General features: G+C 37.3%; 1 long non-coding RNA gene across 1 annotated transcript; it reads right to left on the reverse strand.

Moving 5' to 3' along the window:
* Nucleotides 1–9,230: 9,230 nt before the first annotated feature.
* Nucleotides 9,231–9,834, reverse strand: LOC131685086 (uncharacterized). The gene is made up of 3 exons (XR_009304734.1): nucleotides 9,796–9,834; nucleotides 9,632–9,733; nucleotides 9,231–9,569 (listed from the first exon to the last, which is right to left on the reverse strand). It is a non-coding gene; the product is annotated as an uncharacterized LOC131685086 (long non-coding RNA).
* Nucleotides 9,835–21,875: the final 12,041 nt, after the last annotated feature.

The following is a 21,875-nucleotide window of genomic DNA, read 5'->3' on the forward strand; positions in this document are numbered from 1 at the left end:
TTGCATAATAAATTCAGCTGTGTCTGAACTAAAAGTCCTAGAGATCTAAAAAAATTTTTGCAAGTATCCCAAACATTGAACTAAGTAGATTTTTGACGTAGGACTACGTCTTTGTTTTCGATATAGAGGTACACGTTGCAAATTCTACAAAAATGGTATGTAACGAAAAGTGGTCTAATTTTAAACGGATATAATTCAGCCATCTCACGATAAATTTTCAAATTTTTCGCGCATATCGCCCCGAAATACTTCTAAGAATAGATTCCAATTGATAAACCCAAAGATTTTTGATATCATGGCATTACAAATTTAAATAATGAACAACCTAGTCAAAATATCGCGCATTTACACACAGAAGATAGCGCTTCCCTAGTCCAGCACGACAGATTTGTGTACCTAGCGCGCTACGCTTCTATGAATGACGTCATCATCGACTATTTAAGCGGACGGATTTCGCCGAACACGCTCAGTAACCTGTTGAGCGGCAGGCGAAGCAGAACACTGCGCTGTGCGTTTTCACAGCCAGTGTAGCTGAGTTAGAAGTCCGTTACACTCAGGGTTGCCACTATTTTTCAAAGAATATCTGGCAGATCAACTAAAAATGTCTGGCAAAATCTGTCACTTAACAGCGACCTCAAAGTCATCAAAATTTATCAATAGATTTTTAATAAATTTGGGAAAACATGTCCAAATTTCCAAAATGTGAGTGCAAACACTTCTATAATTCAAAAATCTGGCAGAATGAGAGGTTTGTCTTTTTGTCTGGAAGCTGCAAAAAACTCTGGCTGTGCCAGATTAATCTGGCATAATAGCATCCCTGGTTACACTGCTTGTGGAGGTACGCTACCCAGTGAATGCGACTCCGTTCAAACACTATGCTATCTTTTGTGTTGTGCTCGTTTCCAGCACACTTTTATGTATAGTACACAAAATAGTTTGTACATGCGAGCTCCATTTGCAAACACGGTTAACATAGTGTCGTAGTATTCGTTGTCTCTTTCGCTCTACCCATCATCATCAGCGTTCATTCATTTTGCTTTGTGCGCTTGGGTTTAAAGTTTGAGGCGAATGTGTAGGTAGGTAGATCTAATTTGTTACTAAATTTCACAACGAAAGTTTATTATTTACGTTCGATCAATTCATTGATTCATTTCCCCATCACGTGATTCATTTCCACTCAGCCTATAGTATTTTGATTCTACTAATAGGTACATAATACAAAGCCTATTTATGAATGAATACACTGCCACTTGAAAAACCGTTGCCAAAACGCATCTTGTCCATATATAAAATTGTTTTCGATTCTTGTATATTTATAGTTTCGATATATGATTAAGACCACTGCATTCGCTATATTTGTATGTGTACTTTAGGAAAGTTACAATAATGGCAAAATATAACTAGAATGCTTGGTCTATACATGAAATTTGATTATATTGTCTAAAATTTGATTTTTCTACGCTGGTCCGGGTTTTTACCACACACAATCGAAAAGTTTTTACAAGCTAATCTTATTATATAAAGATTTAGCTCCAGATATTAGTTCGGTCACAGTTTTCTGTCTTCTTTCTTCAGATCTTCTTAAATAAGTGTAATCGGATTCGATCACCTACTACAAATGAAATGACCTGATAACCAAGAAGGTTTGGTTCAATATGTAACATTCGATGTTGATTGGTTGTGATTAAACCATACGTAAGTAATATGTTTTATTTGTTATTACTATAAATGTACTAGGAAAATAAATATTTTACATTAAATAGTATACTCCTACGTCTACAGCTCGTGCAACCTCATAGGGCTGCCCCTTGTAGTTTTTGTAGAATTTTTCGTAATTTTTTTTTTCAAAATATGCAAAAATGGAGTTTATTATTATGTTGGTCTATAAAAGATTCTGAGAGACAGGGATAACTTCTCCATTACCAAAAAATAGATTATTTGGTTTTTGAGGTCGCTGATTACGATTCTGATAACAGAATTTGGAAATTCAAAATGGCGGCTACCCAATAGCAGCCATTTTTTTTCGAAATTTGCTATTTTGTTACAATGAGCATAAAAGTTGATTTACGAGAGTTTCTAGGGTCTACTATATCGATTTTGTTGGCTATTATCGGCAAATTTGAGACTAAGAAAAACGAAAGCAATGAAATTGAAAGACTGATAGATATTCTAGGGCGAATCATTTATAAACTTAGAACGGAAAACTAGGACTAGGCAGGCTCATATGGACATGATCATGACACCGGCGTCGGCGGTAAAACATGATGATGAGTTATGTTCTACCATAGACCATGCGGTAGACTTGGGTGCAACGCCCAACTCCTACTTAGCAGAAGGCAAAGAATTCTTCAAATTTCCTTTCGATCATGTCCATATGAGCCTGCCTAGTCCTAGTTTTCCGATCTAAGTTTATAACTGGTTCGCTCTAGAATACCTATTAGTTTTTCAATTTCATTGCTTTCGTTTTTCTTAGTCTCAAATTTACCGAAAATAGTCAACAAAATCGATACAGTAGAACCTTGTGGCAATTAAAACATAGTAACAGTTTCTAGGGTCGTTGATTACGATTCTGATGTCGAAATCATAATCAGCGACCTCGAAAACCTCCTTGTTGGACATTTTAGGTCATTATAAAAAAGCATTAAAGTTAGCCCAGCATGGTCGCCATACTGGTTCCGCCATTTTGAATTTTACATTTTTGACGTCATAATCAGAATCAGTGACCCCGAAAACCCCCTTATAATTCGTTTTCGGCCAATATAAAAAAACATGAAATTGGGCCAAGCACAGTCGCCATATTGAATCCGCCGTTTTGAATATTAAATTTTAGACCTCAGAATCTGAAGGGTTAACCGATTTCTTTCAAACTTTGCATACACATTCAATGTAAAAAATACCTACCCCTACCTGAGTTTTTGAGATAATTTTGCCAGTAAGGGGGTGTTTACTCATGAAAAGGCAGAATTTTTTGTGAAAAATAATAATTTTTATTTAAAATGAGTAAAACAAATTGAAAATTTATCTCAAAAACTTAACGTAGGGGTTAGGTATTTTTTACATAGAATGTGTATATAAAGTTTGAAAGAAATCGGGTAAGTGGTTTTGGAATGGCGGGTAACACCGCAAATCATGTTTTTCCAGAGACGTTGTACAAAAAGCTTCATCACCGAGTCGTTTGTCGATATTTTTGCATAGAAAAATTGCAGCATGTTATTGAAATGATATACACACCAAAAAAATATGAATTATATCGTTCACGTAATTGCAAGCATGACATAATTTAGTAAACCGTAATTCACGAAATGCCGAAATATAACCGCACTCCGTTTAATTTTACATGAAACATATACTGTACATGCGCAATGACATAAAATTAAACTTACTGCCATTCAGAACAATTGCCATATGTGGCGTAAAATTACATGATTAGCGAAATTCAACGTCAAGTAAAATTAAAATGAAACGTAAAAGTAAGTCATTTTTGATGCTCGTATATGTCAGGGTCAGAAGACGTAAATTTACACGATTTTTTCTAGGTGTGTACCTTAATGTACAAAAGTTTTGATTAATTCGCTTCACGAAAAGTTCTAATAAAAAGTTCTAAAAAAGCATTTTTTTTCACGCTGAAACCCTTACACCCCCTCATCAGAGGACGCTAGAAAGTTGGCAGACATCGTGGGGCAATGGAGAGTTGGGGCGGTGGCTACATTCTATCATCCCGAAAGTATCAGCGAAACCTTAGTTTGAACTATTGGATGTGGGTCGGAATTTTATTCATGTGATGTCGGCTCATGTACAATCTCTACATTACAAACATCTTCGACGTATTGGACTCGCAAATAGTGGTATTTGCACTTGTGGAGACGGTTACCACGATCTCGAACATTTTATTGTCTGGGCATGCACTGAGTATTGTTCCGCCAGGTCTCTTGCATTCCCTTCGGGCCCGAGACCGGCAACAATTTTGGCTTTTTTTTTGAAACACTGTTAAATCGAACGGTAATTGGCATCCTTGGGACCTTTTTCCGAAAAATCTACTTCTCTCACAAGAGTTTTGAAGCCTGTATGTCAACATATTTGAAAAATATGCAATAGAAGCAATAAATTCAGTACGAAATGCCAGTTTCATATTGTGCATCCCAAAATCAGCAGATATATAGCTTGGTGTATGGATCAACATTGGTGAAGACTGCAAATTGATCCGAGTTTGCAGTCAAAAGATATTATCAAGTAAAGTTATGTGTAGCCTCTCTTTCTCGCACATGCTTAGAATAGGAATTTAAAAAAAAGGTTGGTCTTCAAAGTTAAATAACTTTGTCGGGGATGCAATCTTCAACAAAGCTATTCTTTACAAAATAAGCTACGCGATCATAAGTTTTGAGATATGCAGAGTTACTGTGGATTTTTTTTTATTGAATTTTGTTTTTATTTCCCTGTTTTCCATTCCTTGTTTGTTCCGGAAAAAAATCATGTTTAGCATGTGATATGTGCATCCAATTTCGAAAAAACGTCAAAATTGTTGTCAGTCGAATGATCACCCCCAGTTCGGGATGCATTGGAAACCCGCAATCTCCCATCATCGTCGTGTCATCGAAACACGCGCAACTCAGTGTGTTGCCGATCCGCATCTGAGCTGTATGCTATGAATAAATCTGGAGGAACTTCTGCCGACTCGAGGAGGATTACCCGGTTTCTTAGTTCATGATGTCTCCTGATAAAGGCCGTCAGAGTCAACCTTGTAAGCTGCTCAAACATTCTAAAGGTTGGATGGATAGGAAAGTTTTCGAAATCAATCACTGTCGTGTTAATGTTCGACAAACATTGGATTCTCTTTTTAGCATTTGCTCATTTCTTTTGAAGCACTATTTATAGTTATTGCGTTAGTCGATAGTTTCAAGCAGACTGGCTCAACACGGTTTGATTTAAATAGTTAAATACAAACAATTTTCCTAATCAAGATCGAAACAAGTAAAGGGTGTACGGAATCAAATTGCATCACTTTCAAATTGCTCTAACTTTTTATTCTTTGACACCTTTTCCATTGAAATTTTGGATGATATCTCACATCAGTTCAATGTGTACTGTTTACATTTTCGCTAGCAAAAAGTGCGTTGTATAAATGGAATCGGAAAAATATCAGCCACTTAAACAAATTTTGCGCACGTATCTTGAAAATCTGTATCTCTCTTACCATGGCACTAGCAAGTAGCTGGAAATAGTACAATCGGCGATAAATCGTGTTTTGAAGTGATACAACGAACGTTTGACCGTCGCACAGAGGAGTAACTAGAACAAATTCTTGGCCAACAACGAAATTTTTTTTTTCGATTTTTCATTTAGTTATATTTTTTTAGATACCCAAAAACATACTGCATATTGTGGCAAAATAAAGAGTATGCCGAAAATTGCTAAATTATTTTTTTTTGCATGGATGCAAAATGGTGATATTTTAAGGGGATTTAATCATTTTTTATAATATATCCAGCAGAATAGCTTTCTAATGATGATGACTGCATTAAATAAGACAATATTATAACAAACGTACTTGAATACAACCATTTGTGTAACCTCAGCATAAAAATAACCGAAAATAATAGTGTTTCTGTGTACTGGACCAGTTTTAGAAACACCCTTTTTAAACATTTTATTCCAAATTTGAATAATAAAAAAGTTACATTATACGGCAAGATCCGGCAAAGTTGCTGAAACAACATTACAAAACAAGATTCCGGCTATCCGAAAAACATTCAATCACTTCCGATCTTTTCCGATCCACAAATTCCATGCGGTTTGAAAATATTGATATTTCCACTAATTTGGGGTACGCCAAAATGCTACAGGGCCAAATAATATGTTTGGCAAAATGTAGGGTAGACGAGCCCTTATTCATCTCATTAGTCAGGATATCACACTATTTCGATGATAACTCGACTTAGAGTTAGTGGATTGCGCTTAAATAGGTATCATCATCTTTGCTTCGTTCCTAAGAAGCAGCACAGTTTAAAATTTTTTCCTGGGAAATGTAAAATACTCGCGTTTGAGCGAAGCGAAAAGTCGAGCACAACGTACCCTTATTCATCCTACCATTTGAGCTAATGCGTTGAATAGAGATAGCAGATACTGCTCTAACTAATGTGTTCAAATGGGTGAGATGAATAGAGGTGCTAAGATGAATTAGGGAGCAGTTACCCTATATCTATAAATATGTGCACAGGTATCCCTTTTCTTCTCCCTTTTCCACTGACCAACTCTTCATGCATCGGGAAAAACAAATGTATTCACAAAGATCACCTCGAAAATATTAGTATTTGGAAGGATCTAGAAAATTGACCTCTGCACTGGTAGGTGGATAGATGTCAAATTGTCAAATTATTTTCTATTTTTAGTTCATATTAAGGCATAATAACAGCAATAGCCGCAATAAATAGTTTTTGCCAGGACTCGACCCCAGTTACTCCTCTGTGCGTCGGTAGGAAGGGAAAAAGTGATCGAAATGGATATTAGAGTGGGACATGGTTATATGAAAAAAATAAAATTTCGCTCCGAGTAACTTTTTGGATCCTATTTGGCTCCCAGAACAACTCTGCAAATTTTTAGTTCGATCGGTGAAACTATATTTTTGCGCCCACGGTTTAAAGTTTACATGGGATTTCGTATGGGGAAAACGTCTTTTACAAATTAATTCTTTCAAGAGTCGCCCGTTACCTCCTAAAAATAAATAGATGTCTGATTTTTATAGGAAATTTGTCAAGGAAACAAAGTCCAGAAGACCACGAAACGATCTGATGCTTGTGGAAAAAGTTATTAAGCAAAAACCGATTGATGCCCTGAAGGTTAATAAAAATTTTACTTTTCATAGCATCACTGCTGCTGACGGTCGAATTATATACAAAATCTGTAACTTTCTCTTATTATGTATAAACTAAGACTCAATTTATTCCTCAAAACTCTTGCGAAGTGGCCAAACAGTATAGATAAATGATTTGGACACATTAAGAGAAGATCAAATCAAAATTGCATATAATTGGACAACGTACAGCAGTGGTTCTAGATAAAATGAATATTTTATCAATCGTCAGAGCATCAATTGGTTTCAGCCTAATAACTTTTTTCTCAAGCTTCAGATCGTTTCGTAGTTTTTGAGACATTGTTTCTTTGTTAAATTTCCTACAAAAGCCACATAACCGTTTATTTTTAGGAATCAATAAGTGACTCCAGGAGGAATTATTTTATGAAAGTTAGTTTTCCCATATAAAATCCCATGTAAACTTTAAACAGTGAGCGCAAAAATATAGTTTCACGGATCGAGCTAAGAATTTGCACAGATATTCTAGGTCCCAAATGCCGAAGATTTCAACAGCAATTGCCATAGTTCAGTGAGAGACGTGGCGAAAAAGCTTCATTGCAAAATTTGTGTGCAATATGCAATACACGTGAAGGACTACACACGTAAAAAGTCCAAAAGCCACCGAATCGCGATGAACGGCAGAATACTGTGGGGAAATCATTGCGCTGAAGCTGTTGACGAAATCGCACTGTCTCGTCATGAATGACGAGACTTATGTGACAGCAGATTTCCTGGTAGCATCGCCATAAGTTCGATATCCCTAGCTAGAGAGCAGAGGAATGCTAAAAAAACAACTTATTTGGCAGTCAATTTGCTCGTGTGGAAAGCGCAGCACCCTGTTTGTAACAACTGAAACAGCTAATGGGCAAGTGTACTTGAGGTCTCACGATTGTCCTACGATTTTCTGACTGATACTCGAAAGATGTGGCACAAGGCTACGGAGGTCAATTTCATACCGAAGGATCTTATTAATCCAGAACGCGCTGGAATTGCGGCCAATTCAGAAATATTGCGTCATTATGAATCAGGTACTCTGAAAATATCCCAAGGAAGTCAAATCGGAAGCAGAAAGGAGCAGTGTTAATAGGAAGATACGTGGATTTAGATAGGGCCATTATGTTGAATAAAACATACATGGAAAAAGTTTAATAATATATTTGTTATCACTCAAAGTTTGAAAACGATCTTTTAATGTATAGGTTTTTACGAACCTTTTCTGGTGATACAAATTTATTTCCGTACACACCTTTGTTTATCTGAAAGACAATAATGCAAGTCCTAGCACCTGGCGCGGCTCTGTTAGTAACCTGCCAACACCAGAATCTACAATCCTAATTGGCCAATTATTTTAATGTGCCCTTAGCGTGAACATGAATTTGATGATGAAAAATATTCATTCTCTTTACAGTAGCGTCACAGAACGAACCAAAATCATCTTTTTACACTCTAGCCAATGAACCTTATTAAGGACAACACGAACATTTCCGCAATCACTGCTACACTTAAATACTTCCCACACCGTCCTGCAAGTGACACTACTTCCCACATCTCTAATCGGGCACAGTTCGTCTGGAACGTTTGCAGCACACCTAGAGGTGTTTCGTTTCTCACAAAACCGCATCGTTATCACAATCCAAGTCCATAGATCCAGACTTGTAGAGCGGTATTATTATCACACTTCCGACCACCCCCCCCCCCCCCTAAAATGGATATTCATTGTACCGATACGCGCGAGAGAGTTTAGGTACTAGGTACTACAATGTTGGACCGATAAAACTTTTGCGTCGTTCTCAATTTCGGCGGGTCACATTGAGCAGTAGACGGGGACGCATCCACCAGGAAACGTGCGCGAATTAGCTCACGTTGCCGGAGGCATCTTCCTTTGCTCCCTAAAATTGCCACCCACCATGCAGCAGTCTGTAGTGCCGCACATCGCGCGGCATGAATTTCACATTACACTGTAGAACAACGGTTGTTGGGTTATATTGTGGGTGTCGCGAATTTGTGTTTGCTAATTTTCACCATGTTCTTCCGCCCCTATCGTTTCCTTCCGGTTATGCTACATCGGAATCGGTTGTACTGTTTACTCAGATGTTCGATTTGCTGCATCGTTCCGGGTACGTGCCGTGCTGTTAGGTGAAGACACGACAATCTGGACGATGGGAGGAAGTTTTCCGATCCTTCTACGTGAAAACCATTGGAGCCATATTGATATTCGTTAAAAATCATTTTATTTTTATTGTACTGTTATAAGTTTTGCATGGCGCATGGTGGATATGCTTTTATTAGGCAAGCCGTAGACGAACGGAAAGTGGATAGAAGCCGGTTATGATAGAAAGCCCCAGTAATAATTGAGGTTTTATGGTACTCTTGAAGCCCTTCTTAAAACTTAGAATGCACTTGTAGTGTGCTATAAAACTAGGAATGCTACTTGGAAGGAACCCATTTTATAAAACATCCAATAAATGCTGTATTGTCAACTCAAACTCAAATGGAGACAATGTCTTCAATCTATATTTAGAATTCTTCTATTGCATAGATACAAATTAAGTCAGTCGGCATTCCTCAATTTTAATACATTGTCCATTCTCCTCTCTTCGGACGTATCCCTGTTGACAAAAGCACCCTGGATTGCACATGTAGCAGGTAGCATATTTTCTTCCGCAAAAGTCCTCATAACAGTTACCGCACGGATAAAAAATTTCCTCGAGTTCACAATCGGCTGGAAAAAACGGGCCTAATTTTATGATGATCTTAATTCACAAGATGTAACATAGGTATTACCTGAGTTGTTAGCGGACCTGGTAGAAATCAGATCGAGCAAAGTCAGACAGACTGCAATCACTGAAAACAATAACATTTCGCTGGCGATTTGGTCGGTATTGTCTAGAAGAATAACAAAGTTTAATAATCAAACATTCTTTCAGTTTGTGGTTGCTCCAACTGACGTAGTTAAAACCGATTTGAATTGACTGGAACCCTTGTCGCCCACAAACTACATTCCACAAGTCAAAATTCGCTATATAACAGCTTTCAGAACTATTAAAACTCAATTCAAAACAGCTTATCCAACTGAATAGATTTACTAACCTCCCGAAGCCCGCTTTTAACTATGCTATGGCTAATTGGCCCGGTGCTATTTAAATTATTATAACCTCATATGCAAAACGTCACAGGAGCAATGGTGCTATTGTCAACGGAAACAATGGAATGATGAGTCAATGTGAAAATATTAGTTTCTTCCAGAATGTGATTTGAATTTCCAGCTCCAGGCTGATGGACATTTCGTAACCAGAAATACTGTAGTGATCGATTCAGATATTTCTTTCGTGTGACGGAGTGAACCACACCCCCCCCCCCCAAATAAAAATTAATTGAATTGAAAAAAAAAATACTGGAGGTGACCAGCTCAATTAAAAAAAAAAATTTTTGTTTGATATTTAAATAATTATTTTTGAAGTTCATTAGTTTATTATTTTTGAAGTTTGATCGTTACATTGAGAAATTATTTTTTTAAACACCATGGGGGCTTTTGGTAAATTGTGGGAATGGGATGTTGTAACTGATCTCTTAGTGATGTCAAATCATGTCAATATAAAATAAAGTAGTCTCGAAAAACTTGATGTCTTCAGTAAAGTTTTCGAGAATTTTATTAAAAATAACGTGGCTGAAGACACGAATGCTCTATATATTTAGGGTATTGAGATATATTAGTATATTTGCGAAAGTGAACCATCAACACAAGTTATTTTGATATTTCTGTATATGATCAACCTCTTCTGCTGTTTATAAACAATAAAATAAACATTTTATCCAAGCCATGTGTCTTTGAAGCTTACAGTAATATTGAAGAAAACTGGATTTAAGAATAATTTCGTAAATATAGTATTATATCTCGATATGCTACACACATAGAGTTATCATATCTTCAATAAAGACGTTTTAAATGAAATTTCATGTAACGTTGCTGAAAACATCAAGTCTATTACTACTTTTTTGAAGAGTTGATTTTCCATTATAATTTCTAAGAGAATTTATCACTATAATGATTATGTCAGAAGATGTTTTGCCTTTCTCCTACAGAAAGGTTATGCAATCACTCTGAACATCGTGAACTTAATCCCGGCCATTTTTTTTGACTTACATAGGTTTTCTGTATTTTAACAGGGTCGTAGTTAGAAGGAAACGGTGAGGCCCTCCCCCCACATAACTCACCCCTCTTCCCCAAACCTCCCTTCCCTCATCAAGTACCCCTCTATGCGAATAAAATTTTCTAATTCCTCTAGAATAAATTTTCCTAGTGGGTCTGAAAAACCAGTGCAAAATTTGGTTTCAAATGATTTTGAGTTAAGAAACTAATTTAAAATTTCTTAACGTTTCAGCGTCGACATATAGCGACTCAAGTTCGTAGCTGTCGATTCATTGTACGTATGTGCAAATCGCACTGAATATTTAATAGACATTTCCACCATTATATTAAACATAACCAGTCATGGAATCGTAGTTTGGTTAAATGAGAAAGGCGAAATTGCACCACTAGGTGAATTAAAACGGTTTTTTTTATGTTGGAACACTTGTTGCTAAACTTTCGCTTAAATACTTTACATACCAATCAGTCTAAAGCCATGTTGCCATTTGCTGTACCAAGAAGTCATCTCCAGTTCAATCTGTCTACGGCTGTTTGTTGCCTCTCAGGGCACTACGACTCCTCAGGTCTCCTTCATCTTGACAGATCTCTCCTCCTTGTAGCTGTCGGATTAGTTTCTAGAACAATTAGACCGTGTTGTTCACCATTCTGACGACATGCCCAGCCCACCGCAGCCGCCCAAATTTCGCTGAGCGAACAATGGGTGGTTCTTCAAGCTACCGTTGCAATTCGTGGTGGTCTCCCACCAGCATGCTCCAGGTTTCTTGACCGTAGAGGATAACCGCACAGCGAAAAATCCGTTCATAAATTCGTGAATAAAAGGTGACGATTTCGTGACCTGAACGATTTACGAAAACCGTGGCCAAGTTCCCGAAATTATGAATAATAAACCTCGAATTCAAGAAAATATTTGTGTTTTCTGAAAACTAGTTCGCCCCGAATATATACATGGCGTTACATTAGAATATTTGGTTGGGTTACTGTTGTTGTTCCCTTGACATTTTTAGTTTTTGTTGTGATTCTTGTTCATGATTTGGGAATACACAGTCGACAGTCAAACGTTGTTCATGATTGCAAGAGCTTATTCGCGATTCTTGTGAATTCTAATGACGTTAGCGGAATTAAAGTGCATGATTTGAAGATCTTAGTCGCGATGTTCGTAATTTCTATTCACGTTATCGTGATATTTTAGTCAGGTGTAGAGTGATTCATGTTCATGATTTCAGGATCTTTGTCACGATTTTAAATATTTTTGTCATTAGTTGTGTGATTTGCGTTCATGGTTTCAGGATTTTAGTCGCGATTTTTGTAACTTCTGTTCATGTTATCGTGATATTTTAGTCATGAATAGAGCAATTCATGTTCATGATTTCAGGATCTTAGCCACGATTTTCGTAATTTCTGTTCATGTTATCATGATGTTTTATTTTAGAGCTTACGTTCAAAAAGTAATGTCACTAATGTTAATGGAATCAGCAGTTTTATCATGGTATTCGTAAATTCTCTTTGTCTTATCGTGATCTATTATTTTTTGGTTATTTACGGTTTTTTTACTCGGTTTAACGTGACAATATGAACTGGATCAAAAAATAAAACTCATTGGCGATATCTGGTTCTATGAACTATATCACGCACACTATTTGGGGTTCTCGGTGCGGTTTTTGTTTTCTGTCCGGACATCACAATAAAATTTGTCACATGAATAACGAGGTTCGAGGTCGTAATAGTTTTGTATATCTACTGCTCCTACCTGTTATTGGTCGCTGGCAGCTGGGTATCTCATGAAAAAGTGCATGGAACAAAAATGATTCCATGAATAATACTCTAAATTTTGCGAAAGAGTTCACGTAAAAAATTCATTACCACTTTGCTAGAAATTGTAAATGATTAGGGATATCTTCTAAATATGACAAGCACGCAAATAGATATTAGATAGATTGTAAATCATGTACTAGGAATCATGAACCAGTTCACGAATACATGAATATTTTATGCTTTCGTTAACTTTGTCGCGAAAACGAATGATAAGTTGTGACTATTATGCTATGTATCGTGAATCAGTTCACGAATACATGAATAATATTTCATGATTTCGTGAACTATTTCACGAATACGGATCGTGTCTAATATATTAGGGATCATGAATTAGTTTACGAGGATTGAGTGGATTCATGAATAAAATTCCGAATTTCGTGAAATAGTTCACGAAAAAATAGACAGAATATTTTGATTTTGTGAACTAATGTTTCTATATCTATGAAAAAATCACGAGTCAACCTTTGGTTTAATGCATAATGTTCATACAGTTGTGAATTAGTTCGCGTACTGAGAATTAAATTAGATATAACTTGGCGGAAACCGTGACTGATGTTCACAAAACAAAAACAATGAAATAATGAAAGCTTTATGCGGGCGTTACTGCAGGGAAATTGAATATAATTATAAAAGCCATGCACTGATAAAATATATTCGTAAATCGCTAGAAATTAGTTTCGTACAGAAAATTTTCATAAAATATACGAATTTTTCGTACATATGATGAATCGTTCGTGGTTCTATTGAAACACTTATTTTTTATTATGAGTTTTTCGTGAAAACCACGAAACAACTTTCGTTGGCTTATTACGAAATGGCTTCATTAGGCAAACGAATTGTTTGCTGGTCTATACGAAAGTCTTTGTAATATTTACGAACACCATTCGTCAAACCGCGAACGTCAAAGGAGCTTCAATAGAGGTAGAATTTTGGCCCTCTCTTGTATATTGAATCTTATTTCTAGTCTTAAGATAGCTGTAAACTTTTTTTTTCCTTTGTAAAAAAAATATTTCAACATTGTAACCTCCTAGTTTTGAGATATCCAAAATGTAAAAACATAAGCATTTGGCACCGCCAAGCTAACGCATTTGTGCCTATCAAATAAACGAAATGAATAAAATAGAGGTAGAATATGGAGTCATTGTCGCTATACGTCAGATAATTGTTGATCATCACGACGGTCTCGGTCTGACTATTTAGTAGCCGTATCTGGGTCCGCCGGATTCATGAAGATTTCCTGAACCTCTTTCGCTTCCATTTGATCCAGAATCCGAAGCAGTATGGATTCAGTTGAGCCATCGCGAACTGCTCGTTGGTTTTGTATGAATAAGTTTGAGTTTTTCTCTGCAGGAGCAATGTCAAAATAATATGCTATTAAATACGAAAAATTCTCTTAGATGAACGAAATGAATTCGCGCGACCAACGAAATTGTTCGTAATATACACAAACATTTATTGAAATAAACAAAACATTTCATTTCATTCACCGAAAATAGTGACGTTTTTAACGACGACATTCGTGCAATATACACTAAATAAGTAAAATTTACGAAAATTTTCGTTTATCAAGCGGCCATTTCAACATACCACAATAAAATCGATTTTGCCGGATCTATTTCTTTAATTGAAAAGAAATCGGTGTTGTCAAACATCGATCCCAAAAGATCGAATGAAAAAATAAGACGATAATAAATACGAAAACTTTTCTAAGATGAACGAAAAGAATTCGAACAAACCAACAAAATCGTTCGTAATATACATAAATGTTTATTAAAATAAACGAAACATTTCGTTTCATTCACGAAAAATGATGTAGTTACCAACGATAACATTCGTGCACTGTACACTAAATAAGTTAAATTTACGAAAACTTTCGTTCATCAAGCGACCATTTCGTCACACCACAATCTTTCTAGTCCGCAACAATGATGAGCAGGTTCAAATAGAATCGAATTTGCCAGATCGATCCCTTCAATTAAAAAAAATCGGTGCTGTCAAACATCGATCCTGAAAGATCGAATGCGACCAACTTTTGTTCATCATGCGTCCATAACTTCACACCACAATCTTTCTAGTCCCCAATACAGGTGAGCAGATTGAAATAAAATCGATTTTGCCAGATCGATCCTTTAAGTTAGTCAAAAAAATCGCCGTTGTTAAACATCGATCTTAACTTATGGATTGAAAAATTAATATGCTAATGAATACGAAAACTTTTCTAAGATGAACGAAATAAATTCGTGCGAGTAATGAAATCGTTCGTAACATAGATAAACGTTTATTAAAATAAACGAAACATTTCGTTTCATTCATGAAAAATAATGTCATTATCATCGATAACATTCGTGCAACGTAAACTAAATAAGTAAAATTTACGAAAGCTTTCGTTCATCAACCGTCCATTTCTTCGTACTACAATAAAATAGATTTGGCCACATCGATTTTTTTTTAAATAAAAAAATCGATGTTGTCAAACATCGATCCCAAAACATCGACTGAAAACAACAACAGGCTAATAAATACGTAAAGTTTTCTAAGATGAACGAAATAAATTCGTTTGAGTAATGAAATCGTTCGTAATATATAAAACCTATTTTAATCCACCTAGCGGTGCAATTGTGCCTTTCTCAATCATGAATCACGAGAATGTGTGCGTTGTTTATATTCATTAAAAGCTTTTAAATGCACATATTACATTTTATTATCGTACATCACATGACAACTATATACAGGAAAAAAAATCATTATTCGAGATCTAAAATTTTGAAAAAGAAAAAACAGCCACGGTAATATTGAACTGAAAAAAGGTGCGAAATCGGCAAAGTCCCAAAAAGTCGATTTTTATAAAAAAAAAATTTTCGAGATAACATAAAATCTCGACGTTTCATGCATTTTAAAGATGTTTGTCATCAAAAATACGAATTCGATTTCTGAAATTTTTGTTTTTGAAAAAAAAAAAATTGAGTTCCGGCTTATATGGGAATTTCATATGTGACGTGACGATTTAGTCTATATTTCCGGACTCATATAAGCGATCCGTACGAAATTTTATACACATCTGTGGGGATATTACAGCTATCATTTGGGACTAAGTTTGTGAAAATCGGCCAAACCATTTCCGGGAAACTGATGTGAGTTCGTAAATTTTGAAAGATGGCCGCTTTTCCCGGGCACTTCCGGAACCGTCTATGGTGGTCAATGTAGTCAACGAGAGTTTGTTTGGCCGTCGGTGACCTAGAACTGCAAAGTTAAGTTATTTGAGAGACATTTTAGCGAAATTTTTACCTTTTTTGCTTCCATCGGGGTATCGGTTTGAATCACAATTTGCTATGTGATCGCACGCCACAACCCGTAACTCCGGAACCGGAAGTCGGTTGGGGATAAAATTTAATAGCCATTTACGGGGACGCAACATCTTTCATTTGAGACTAAGTTTGGTTGATTCGGTCTAGCCACCTCCGAGAAACCGATGTGACTGTTAGTCTGAATTTGGATACTTCCGCCGGGGCTTCCGGAACCGATGATGGTGGCCAATGTGACCAAAGAGACTTTGAATGGCTGTTAATGACCTAGTACTACAAATCGAAGCAGTTGTGGTCACATTTTGGAAAATTTTTCACCATTATACATTCATTGCAGAATTTGTTAAAATCGACGTTTTCTGCGTGATCGTACTCATCACCCTGTAATTCCGGAACCGGAAGTCGGATCCATTAGAAATTCAATAGCAGCCTATGGGAACGTTGCACCTTTCATTTGGGACTAAGTTTGTAAAAATCGGTTCATCCATCTCTGAGAAAAGTGAGTGAGATTGTGTTCGCGTACACACACACAGACGCACATACACACACACATACATACACACACACATACATACACACACAGACATTTGCCGAACTCGACGAACTGAATCGAATGGTATATGTCACTCGGCCCTCCGGGCCTCCGTTAAAAAGTCGGTTTTCAGAGCAATTGCAATACCTTTCTATTGAGAAAGGCAAAAAGGTGCAAAATCGGCAAAGTCCCAAAAAGTCGATTTCCAAAAAAAAAAAAAATTCGTGATAACATAAAATCTCGACGTTTCATGCATTTTAAAGATGTTTGGCATCAAAAATACGAATTCGATTTCTGAAATTTCATGGGGTCCCCCCTTTGAAAAAAATTTTGAGTTCCGGCTTATATGGGAATTTCATGTGTGACCGGACCGTTCAGTCTATATTTCCGGAACCATACAAGCGGTCCGTGCGAAATGTTACAGACATCTGTGGGGATAATATAGCTATCATTTGGGACTAAGTTTGTGAAAATCGGCCCAACCATTTCCGAGAAACTGATATGAGTTTGCTAGTTATGAAAGATGGCCGCTTTTCCCGGGCACTTCCGGAACCGTCTATGGTGGTCAATGTAGTCAACGAAAGTTTGTTTGGCCGTCGGTGACCTAGAACTGCAAAGTTAAGTTATTTGAGAGACATTTTAGCGAAATTTTTACCTTTTTTGCTTCCATCGGGGTATCGGTTTGAATCACAATTTGCTATGTGATCGCACGCCACAACCCGTAACTCCGGAACCGGAAGTCGGTTGGGGATAAAATTTAATAGCCATTTACGGGGACGCAATACCTTTCATGTGAGGTCAAGTTTGGTCGAATCGGTCTAGCCATCTCCGAGAAACCGATGTGACTGTTACTCTGAATTTGGATACTTCCGCCGGGGCTTCCGGAACCGATGATGGTGGCCAATGTGACCAAAGAGACTTTGAATGGCTGTTAATGACCTAGTACTACAAATCGAAGCAGTTGTGGTCACATTTTGGAAAAATTTTCACCATTATACATTCATTGCAGAATTTCTTAAAATCGACGTTTTCTGCGTGATCGTACTCATCACCCTGTAATTCCGGAACCGGAAGTCGGATCCATTAGTAATTCAATAGCAGCCTATGGGAACGTTGCACCTTTCATTTGGGACTAAGTTTGTAAAAATCGGTTCATCCATCTCTGAGAAAAGTGAGTGAGATTGTGTTCGCGTACACACACACAGACGCACATACACACACACATACATACACACACACATACATACACACACACAGACATTTGCCGAACTCGACGAACTGAATCGAATGGTATATGTCACTCGGCCCTCCGGGCCTCCGTTAAAAAGTCGGTTTTCAGAGCAATTGCAATACCTTTCTATTGAGAAAGGCAAAACGTTTATTCAAATAAACAAAACATTTCGTTTAATTCACGAAAAATAATGTCGTTATCAACGATAACATTCGTGCAGTGTACATTAAATGTGTAAAATTTACGAAAGCTTTCGTGCACCAAGTGGCCATTCTTGTTCATGAAATGAACGAAGCCTACTATTTACAATGCACGAAAATACTTCGTTGCAGAAAACGACGAATGAATTCGTGCATTGCATGCTCGATCTCGTTATATTTATGAATTTATATTATCAGTGTGATTTTTGTTCATGGTTCTGTTTTTGTAACGTAAAAACGTGATTGTTCCAGAAATTATGGCACTTTATTCACGATTTTGGGAACAATTTTTGTTTCCGTCCGGTCTAATGAGCAATTTGTAGAAGGTTAACTTCATGTGGCGTCGATCGATGGTGTTTTCAAAGTCTAAAGTAATAACGTTCACCTGCTAGAATACGTTTTCAAATTTCTCTTTTGAAGTCTTTAGTGAGCGCACGAAACACGAACTCATCAACCAGTTCGATATCATTGCCATCAACCGATATACTCGGCCGGAGGCGTAACCTCTTACTCTCATGTACTATGTCTGACGCATTTGTGACCAGTTCAATTCGCTTTGCTTCAACCGTCAATCGGATGTACGTCCGGCGAAGCTAAAAAGCTGAACGGACTTCCGGAAAACCGTACCACTATGTCGTCGGCTGTGCATATCACCGGGCTGATTCTTGCGATACTCTCGTCGTCTACTGCTATTTCGATATTCGTCATAATACACTTATCGATCAGCTCATACTCGAGCGTGAGAAGGTCTCCATTAGTATCTCTCCATATGTCGGCCCGCGGCACATAGCCTTTGCTCGAGCGATTTATCTTCTCGTAGAATTTTTGTAACTCTGTACAGATGCTCCATCGCCTCGGTATCCCGATCTTCCTGTGGGTGATTCCAAATCTATCACTGCGGAAGGTGTGAACATTTGTGATGTTGGAGAAGAAATTTCCGTTCATTAGAACGTGGATTTGCTTCTCAGTTTGTTAATCAAATGATCTCAAGGGTGTCGCTGATGAGGAGCTTCACATTCTGCCGCGGACTCCAAATGCGCGTAAAATGCATCTTTCTCCTTCTTGGGTCTCGCCGCGTGAGGACAGTGTACGTTGAGGAGGAACCAACAAGCCGGCCAGAAAAGTCCACCTTACGAAGAAATCGAAAGCAATATATGGAAAAGCGGGCATCGAGCGGTTACATTCTACTAGAGCGATGGCACAACAAACGAGTTGGGAATCAGGTCTCTTTTCGATCCGTTGGGTTTACTTACTCCATTCACCGTGCTGGGCAAAATGTTGGTTCAAGCTCTTTGGCGGACCGGATGTGATTGGGATAAGCCTATTGACGATGATTTCTACGCTAAGTGGAAACAGTGGACTGAGATGCTACTAGAAATAGAACGAGTACGAATACCACGGTCCTATTTTGGAAATCTGCACTCAGCCAGTTACGGCCAGATCCAGCTGCACATGTTTTGTGACCTTCAGGAACGAGTGTTTGGGCCGAAACGTCAACGTACAGCGCAATTAAGCCAAAATTGGTTTTATATCGAGTTAATATATTAGCTTTTACCAAAAAATTCTAGATAGCGAAATGATAGACTAATTCTTCTTAAAACCTCGGAAAACTAACGAAAAATCTCGAGTTTTTATACGACGCACCGTAGGGCTACCCCTTTTCGACGCCAGCAAGTTTTAGGTTTACCTTCTTGGTCTGCGTTGATAACTAATAGCAAAACATCTAAAAATAAATTTCAAATTGGATATCCCAGAACTAACAAAAAATGCAAAAAAATCAATTTCGGTAATAAATGTGAGTTAGTCCCTTTTGGCCGCCAGCAATTCATTCATATATTGCCTCGACACAAATAAAACTAGCTAGCATTCCGTCATGGCAATACACTGTCCATTCCGCTCTCGCCGGACGTATCCCTGTTGACAAAAGCATCCGAAAACGCACATGAAGCATTCATTATTATGTTTTTCTCCACAAATGTCATCAACACATTTACCGCACATACTGAAAATTTCTCCTAGTTGACAATCGGCTGGAAAGGTGGACAAACACAATATTATGATGTTCTCAATACACAAGATGCCACCATGGGATTACCTGGGCCATTAGCGATCCTAGTAGAAGTCAGATCGAGTATAGTCAGACAGACTGCCATCACTGGGAATAGTTTCATTTCGATGATAGCGGTTTGATCGGTATTGCCGAGAAGAATAACAGAATATAATAACCTCTAATGGCTGTAACCCGAGTGACAAGGCAAGACAAAGTACACATCACAAGTAGAAAATCGCTATATAACAGATTTTAGGAGCTGTTAAAACTCAATTTAAAGCAGCTTATCCAACTTAATACCTACCTCCCGAAGCCTGCTTTTAACTATACCAATTGGCCTCGTTGAAATCATTATAATCTCATATACAAAACATTACAGTAGAGATATTGTCAACAGGAACAATGGAACGATGGGTAAATGTGAAAATTCATTAGTTTCTTGCAGATTGTGATTTAAATTTCCAGCTCCAGGCTGATCGTCATAAATAACTATGTCACCAGAAATACTGCAGTGATCAATTCATTAATTTCTTTCGTGTGACGAATGATTTTTTTTTTTGGAGTCTCGCGCAAAATATTTCCTTCTCGAATAAGAGTACGGTTTTTTGCCTTTCTCATATAGAAAGGTTATGCAATCACTCTAAAAATCGTCAACCTAATCCCGGCCAAAATTTGTTTACCTTTAAAGGCTTAGGTAGGAGTATGCAATGAGGGGTAGCTACATCAAAATTAAAACTAGTTTAAAAAAATTTAACAGGTTGAAAATTTTCGGCTGGGTCTGGACCCCTCGGATCTTTCTCCTTGATCCGCCGCTGGTTTCAAGCGATGTTTCAGTGTCGACACATAGTATGTATGTGCAAATCGTACTGAATATGTAATATACATATATTTGCAATTTAAAGTTCAAATTATCTATACCACCAGTTTTAGTCGAAATAATACGCACACCCCCGTACATTCGAAGGGGTAAGTTTCTATTACTTCTGGGTAAGACTCTATTGTCTTTTTGGTAATAGAGCATGCTATTGCGCGTTGCTGTATTAAATTTTTATTACCACAGAGGTAATAAACGATGGAGAATTTTTGTAGCTGTACATGCCCAGAAAAATTATGAATTTTTGAAAACTCAATCGGCCCACCCCTGAGTCGATTCCTAGTCCCACCAGGAGTACTTGTTCCAAATTTGAAGCAAATCGGACAAGTCTAGCTACCGGACCAACGCGCCAGAAATTTGCATGGGATTTTTGGCCAATTTACATGGAGAAAACCCACTAATTCGCATTTTCGCCGCTAGGCGGCACTGTGTGCATCGTATTATCACTGTAAGTGAAAATAAGAAAGATAATTTAATTGCCTACAACTTTGTCGTAGACTGCCAGTGAATCCGACTTTGTTAAAAGAAGTTATTAAACTTTTAGCAAAGTGATGTCTGAGTCAGTTTTGCATAGGGCCTAGCAATGCATGGTTGTGTATCGGTACTCGATTCCCACCAACTATACATTTTTGTGAGATAATGGTTAGATTTAGCTGAATGGTATGTTCAGAAGAATTGTAGTACATAATACGAGTTATGTTTTGGTTTGAAAATTTTAGTTCCACCTGTTACCGCATAGAGGGCACCAACACTAACTTTTCATAGAAGTGAGATAGAGTATCGAGATGTTGGGAAGAATTATATAAAAATGCTTATTCTACAACTTTATGGAAGACACCTAATCTCTATCTCTTTCCGTTGAAAAGTTAGTGTTGGC

Source organism: Topomyia yanbarensis, chromosome 2 (assembly GCF_030247195.1).
Source record: "Topomyia yanbarensis strain Yona2022 chromosome 2, ASM3024719v1, whole genome shotgun sequence".
Lineage (NCBI taxonomy): Eukaryota > Metazoa > Arthropoda > Insecta > Diptera > Culicidae > Topomyia > Topomyia yanbarensis.